A 7,235-nucleotide genomic window follows, 5' to 3' on the forward strand; every position below is an offset into this window, starting at 1 on the left:
GCAAAGGCCACGCATCACACCCATTGCGTGAACAAGAGCACGAAGCAAAAAGGAAGAGGACAGCAGGGAATGCAGCGTGCCACAAACAGATCTGCAGCCCCTCCCTCACCCACATCTGAAGCATTCAAGAAAAGCCAGCAAAGAGCAAACGCTGTGCCAAATTAAGCGCTGTGTGTCTAGTCGCTCAGTTCCCCAGACACATGGATTGTCAGATGGCATTGGCTGCTCAGGACGGACACTTCTGCAACACCAAATGCTGCACCCCAAGCCTCCGGTCTGCAGTGCGACAGCAGAAATAAAGGTGATTCTCAGCCATGCAGCGAGGTTAACAACTGTGCAACCACCAGAAGAACATAAACCATACAGAGATATAATTAAAAGAAAAACCCTATCTTAGTATCAGAAACCATGGGCAGCCAATGAATAAGCGTGCCAAAGAAATGATGGGCAAGCACAACACTAAGAAAGGCAGAAGTCCTTAGAATAAGAACACTCATTAAAGCAGAAGCCAATTCTGCAAAAATCCAGAATAAGAAATAGTTGTTTTTCCATTTGCTTTTCTTTGAGATGCCACATCTAACACTTTCCAGCATCAGAAAATAAAAAGAGTTGTTGCTCTCCCCTCCCCAAGGCAGGCTTTGAAAACAAATTTCCTAGTTAACCTGGCAAAGTAGAAGATTTGACAGCAGTCGAGTGCCCCTCTGCCCAGCTCAGGGGATGACTTGATGGAAACCAGCCCTCAAAAAACGTGTTCTCATCCTTCAGTCAGTGCAACTGATTAGGAACAAATTTCTCACCTTAGAAGTCATCGCTCCCAAAGTAGCCTCAGCTGAAGGCAGCATTGTATTCCAGAGGAACAGCACCAACAGGTTTTGGTGAAAACCAACACCTCACTTTCTACCCCTTTTTTCAATTTTTAATACAATTACTAAAAAGGTATCTACTGGAATTACACCACAAAAATAATTTCCTCACAGCTTTAGAGTATCTCACAAAAGAACAGGATATTAATATCTGTGAAGTGGATTAAGAACTGGGAAAGACAAGGCGAACTTTTCAACTGTTCAAGCCAACCAAAAACGCAACTCAAAGGAAACACCAGCCATGTAACCACCCTTCTGCTTTAAGAACAGAGGAATGTGCGGGCAGGTATTCAGCTGGGTCTCAAACCTGCACCCAGTTGAAATACATCTAGAAGAATCAGGTACGTGGTATATGCCAATATGCCTTATCTGGTCACAAAAGAAGGATTTTTTTCCACTTTTCACTTCGATCTAAGCCATTATCCTTGACGCTAAAACATCAAATGGAAGGCAAAAGACTAAGTCACATGGTACAGCAACATGCTTCGTCAAGTAAGTCAAGCCCAAGCTGTGCCTTTGCTTTTCAACGCCACCACCTCTGTCAGTACTTACAGACAAAAGCCACTATTCAGGCTTTTGAGTTCAGGCATTACACACCCCAAATAACCCACCACCTCTGCTGTTCTGTGTTGCTTATGCTCTGTTAATTTATCCTAATGAAGTGATGCTTCAGTTTGCCACACGTTTGCTAGTAACAAGACACCGAAAGCGATTCTTTTTCTTCTGTGAGTTGACATTACATGAGTCTGCAAGAAATACACTGACCAGAAGAAAACCTACTCTCATTATCACAAACGCTATCATCTTTTTTTCTCTGCTGCATTATTCCACATCAATAAATAAATAACGAGCAAAGAACAATGCATAATACTTAATAACATACCTACATCAGCTCAAGTGTCAGCAAGCAGAAGGTCACGTTATATGAACTGCCACTGACTAGGCATATACTTCCACAATAAAGGCAACTTATAAAGTAGAATAAATTCTAGCGGCTAACTAATCTTACACTAAAGAAAAATAGTAAAGTGATCCTAAAACAAATCAGGACAATTCGCTACTCCTATGCTGTTTCTGCTACCGAGGTCCGAAACAATCACACCATTTTACTTCACTACGGCGTTGGCCTTGACTAAAGAATCGCGCAGAAATACTTGGGGCGAAAGATAACATGGGGATTTAGCTTATAAATGTTAGCATTTTATTAGTGGGTGTGTGGGGAACAGGGAGCAACCATGAAAAATTGACACAGCTGTACAGAGGCCCAGAGAATGACCTACAAACTAAGCAGAACACATTTGACATTTTTCTAGCTTAGATTAAAAGCGTGGGGAAATCTGCCCACAACATCCCAAGGATCTCCGAGGGTGGCAAGGGTCATCTAAAATTGTTGCGTATTGAAGTTTTTATTAAGAGCCTCCTGAGAGCAATTTCTTTTTTCTCTTTTCAAAACATTCCGTATGAAACATTCCTGAAAGCATGAAGTATATGTTTAAATACATATATGCACACATACACACATTCTATTATTAGAGTCCTTTGCAAGGACCTAATAATAGAAACATCCATAATTACGTATAAGGCAATTATTAGAGACTCACATATAAAACATGCTTTAAGGTATTTGCATTGCTGCCACAGAATAGCTATACACCAGGTCAACAAAGAGAAAGCAGACAAGCCTATTAGCATCTCCAGAGAATTCCAGTGTTTGGCTTCAGTTATCCTAAATCTAACAAAACCAAAACAAGAGCAGAAACCCTGCTCTTGAATCCATCTTGTCGCTCCACTGAGCGGCTTCTAGAGGAACTAGAAGCAGACGCCAGAAGTAGTAAATGCCACATGTCACTGCATGAGCTGCAACCTTTGTCCTCTTCAAAAAATAATAGAACGTATATGCTTATATTACTTAGGAATTGTATGTTGCTTCATATCACATAAATAACATTATACATAGCTGCAGCTTAATAACCAGAGTATCTAAACAGTAACTTTCAGTATATACCACTGTTATAAACTGTCACCACCAGAAATGCCAATAAAGAATGTTTCTTACACAGCTGGTGGTGTAGTTGGCTTTTTGTCTGTTATCTGCTAACAAACACCACAATTTACTTGTAAACAAAGGATTCCTTAGATCAAACGCAGAAAGCATGTCACTGGAGAAGCCCTATGTTTTAACCTCTAAGCTCAAGAAAAGGCATCCTTTCCCAATTAAAGGCACTGTGAAGATTTGCTCAAAGCCACACTACCTGGCACCTCTAGGGAATACCGCTGCTCAGGATCATACTAACAGGCTACGCTCTTCTTGTGTACTTGCTCAACAGCACCATCATTTTTCATCCAGAGCAGAGCACAAATTTTAACACCCGCAGCAGTGTTTCTGAAAGGCAACTAATCTCTCCAACACTGTTACAAATTCCACAATAAATCATATTTAATTAGTCTGTGCTTTTTTTCCTGGCTGTCCGTAATCCAACAGAGAGGGGGCTTACAACTTCAATTTTGCAAAGCGGCGCTTACAATAAATTGGTAAAAAAACCGCGAAGCCCCGCATCCCCACTGGAAACTGTTGGAGTTATCTGCTTGCTGACAGCCCAACATTCCTGCCTGTAGATGGCCTGTTACCGTTGTGTACCCAGCCTCTCTTTCTTTCCACTGCCTTGTTTGAAGAACTTCCCTCTTCCCACATACCTTCCATCTCCAGGGACAGATCACACAGGGACACTAAACCTCGGCCGTAAACAACACGACTTTTGATATTCCTGTTTCTAAAGGATCCTCCACCGCTCAGCTGCTGCTGCTCAGCAGCGCAAAGATCACCTAGGCACAAGTCCTCTGTGCAACAACAAGTCTGAGAAAGCCTTTGCCTCACTGCTATTTTGCACAGCTGATACTTACACAGGGGTCTGCTGGCTTTCTCTGCTCTTTATTTGCTGCACATTAAAGGCTACTGCAAACAAACAGGACTCTGACAACCTACAGCATATTGCACAGAACCATTCCGATGTACTGGCACACCCGATTTCCAGACTTAACACCCACCACCACAGCATCCTTGGTGGAGAGGCAGAGACGCCCTGCGAGGGCATCCCAAACTGCCCGTCCTGCAGCTCCCCACAGCTCCCTCCATCTTCCCTCACATCTTCCCTTCTGAGAGGAGTGGTGAACTACATTGAGAAGAACAGCACTGTGGAGAATCATTTGTTTTATTCAGCTGTATACAGGCTCTTGGACTTTTAAGTAATTATACGTATTTTGTAGGAATTAAGATCCCCACACTACAAACATTTACTCATACTGTAAACTTTGGTTCCGCACTAGCGCTCACCAGACTGACAACCTATGTTTTTGAGGGAAGAGCCAATTATACTAATTAAAAAGTTCATGAATTCAACCCCACACATGCAGAACTTTACTGCCTGATCTGTATATAGTTTCTTGCACATATTTATGAACTGTAGAAGTTTAACTGCTTCTCTCTCATCAGAGCACTCATAGTAATCTATAAGGTGGAAAAAAACCCCATAAATTCTCTGCTAAGGAAGAGGCATGATGCAGAAATCTTCTTTCAGTTCACTAAATACCACACGTAGAAAAAAAAAAAAAAAACCACAGCCAGAACAAACGCACTTCAGATTGGAAGTTGCAAACTTTTCCGAGAGTAAAGACAAAATGATTGCGGTATGGAGTTACAGCTCTGAGCTTCTTGGCTATAGAAGAATATCTGCTTATTTTGGATGTAACTTTCTTCATTTCTTATCCTTTGGCCAACTATAGGCTAACAGTATGAAAAACCCCTCTCATCGCTGTCCCAGCAGTGACCTCAAACCCAAACCAGATGAGTCCCGGTGGTTCAAAACAAAAAGAGAGAAATATTTGTAAAATATATCAACTTCCACACAGACTCATCTCTGAGCTACGTTATAAGCATAAATAGCTAAAAGATACTGAACTGGGAAGAGCAATATGCGATACTTCTGGGGCAGCAGACATTTCTGTCCCAGCAGGGTCCCAATACAACCACAAAGCACAACTGCTTCAAAAACTGAGAGGGAACCACAAAGTGCTGAAGATTAGGAGAAAAGCACTAACAGACCGCTTCTGTGCGAGACCCGAAATGACCCCGGGAACATCGCCAAGAATCATTTTCTTACTGGTAGCACCGGCAGCATGTTCTCTTACTGCCGAGATGCCGGTGGTAGGTGGGCAAGACCACCGGTGGAATGGGTGAGAGGAGCAAGATGCCTTCACTTGGGAGGCAGCCCACTGCCTATCCCTGAGGTTATGGAAGCGATGCCTTTATCTGGCTTTTCAGCCAAGCATTCATCATGTCATCTGTGTCTGGACCAGTCAATCCCCATCAGAAAGGAGCAGAGCCCAGACCAGTGGCACTGCCTGTCTCAACCTTTTTAAAGCGAGCTCAGCTGCAAAAAAGGTTGAGAAATAGTGTTCTAGACTTAAAAATGCATGCAAGTTTGAAATCCCATTACCTAGCACATTGTTAAGCTCGAGTTAGACTGGTTTGGCACCTTTCAGGAAGGTACTGGCTGAGCCCTGGGTTCTGCAGGGTAAGTGGTTAGAGGATACAGCAAATGCGGTTAGGGCACAGGGAACTAGGATTCGTGAATTCTGTTCTCACAAATCTTGCACGGCGTTCAAGTTTAAAAAAAAATAAATCGAAAAGCACAATAACAACAACAAATCCAAAATAACCAAAAAAACCCACCAAACAAGAAACTTCATTTTCCCGTATCTCTGTTTCCCCGTCTGTCACAGGGAAACTACCACTTTAAGGAGTCAGGCCAGTAATTTTAGGTACTCAAAGTGCACAAAGAAATGCAAATGAAATACAAACTCACTAATATGGAGAGAGGCATGCTTGCCCCCCGCCTTTTATTCTACAAATATAGATGGGATAAATGGTTCGTTACATTTACCTCCAAGCCGCAGTACCTTCGCCAAAACCTTATTTAAATAGCACATTTCTGAGAAGCGGGAAGGGGGGAAGGTAGAGGGGAGGGATGCAGATGTGGTCTTAACCTAAGAGAGGTTAAGCTTTTAAAAGAGTTTTTCTTTTTTCATTCCGTCTCCTGGTAGCATGCCATTTTAAAAAAGGTGTCTGGCAAGCAAAATAAAAAAAGTTTCCAGGGTTTTCCCTCCCGAAGCCGCCAAAGGCAAGAGCCGGCGGCGAGGACGAGGCCGGGAGAAGCCGCTCGCGCCTTTCTCCAGCGTTTTCTCCGCCGTGCCCCCTGGATCCCGGCATTTGGCAGGGATGGACGGAGGGGGCGGCGGGCGAGGCGCAGCCCCGGTCCCCACCTGCCCGGCACCCCGCGGCCGCCCGCCCCCGCCGGCCCCGGGCACCGCACCCCGCCGCCCCACGGGCACGGCTCCCGCGGCGGGCGGCCGAGGGCAGGGCGCGGGCCGCCGCCACCCACGCACCCACGCGTGCTGCCGAGCGCCCCCAGCGCCCCCCGGGTTCCCCCTGCCGGAGCCCAGCGGCCGGCCGGAGGCGGTGACAGCGGCCGGGCTGGCAGCCCCGCGGGGTTCCCGGGCGGTGCTGGAGGGCCCGTCCCGCCGCCAGCCCCTCGCAGCGCCGCTGCCGCCTGCCCGCCCGGCGCCGCCCGCCGCGGGGGAAGAGCCGGCGGGGCCCCGGGGCGCCGCGACAGGCACCGGGCGGGGGGCGGGGGGGCAAGGCGCCGGGAGAAACTTTCCGCCAAGTGCGGCCGCGTCCCGCCGCAGCCGCCTCCGGCCGCCCCGAGCTCCCGCCCCGCCGCCGAACAAAAGAGCCGGGACCGGCAGCGGCGCCTCGGGGCGGGGGACGCGGCTCCCCGGGGCTGCCCGCCGAGCCCAGCACAGCCCGGCCGAGCCGAGCCCAGCACAGCTCAGCCCGGCCCCGCCGCCGCGCTCCCCGCCCGCGACCCCCTTCCCCCGTCCCCCGCCACGTCCTTACCTGGCGGCGAGCTGGTGCGGGGCGGCGGGCCGGGCCGGGCCGGGCGCGGCGGTGAGTCCCGGCTAGCTGGAGCAAGCGCTAGGAGGGCTCGGCGGGGATTCCGCCATGTCAGTGATGTCGGCACCACATGGGGCCCGCGGCCGGCCCACGCTACCGCGCACTCTGGAGTAGAAGCTCCCGCCGAAAAGCCGGCTGAGGCGGCGACGGCGGCGGCGGGGCGCGCCGGGCCTCCTGCCCCCGCCCCGCCGAGCAGCCGCTCCGCCCCGCCCCGCCGCCTCCGCCCCGCCGCCAGCGGGGGCAGCCGCTAGGGGCGGCCCGGGGGCGGGCCGCGGGGAGCGCGGCCGGGGCGGCTCGGGGCCGGGGCCGGGGCCGGGGCCCGGGCGGGTGGCATCGCCTCGCAGCATGCCGAGGGCCAGCCC

At 49.1% G+C, this 7,235-nt stretch overlaps 1 protein-coding gene across 1 annotated transcript in view; it reads right to left on the bottom strand.

The window, feature by feature from the left end:
* The window catches only part of FNDC3B (fibronectin type III domain containing 3B), a 209,627-nt gene extending 202,606 nt beyond the window's left edge, over window positions 1–7,021 (bottom strand). The window contains 1 exon segment of the mRNA XM_037406717.1: window positions 6,817–7,021. The gene's annotated coding sequence lies outside the window, so the exon portion shown is untranslated.
* Window positions 7,022–7,235: the final 214 nt, after the last annotated feature.

Source organism: Falco rusticolus, chromosome 13 (assembly GCF_015220075.1).
Source record: "Falco rusticolus isolate bFalRus1 chromosome 13, bFalRus1.pri, whole genome shotgun sequence".
NCBI classification, from domain to species: domain Eukaryota; kingdom Metazoa; phylum Chordata; class Aves; order Falconiformes; family Falconidae; genus Falco; species Falco rusticolus.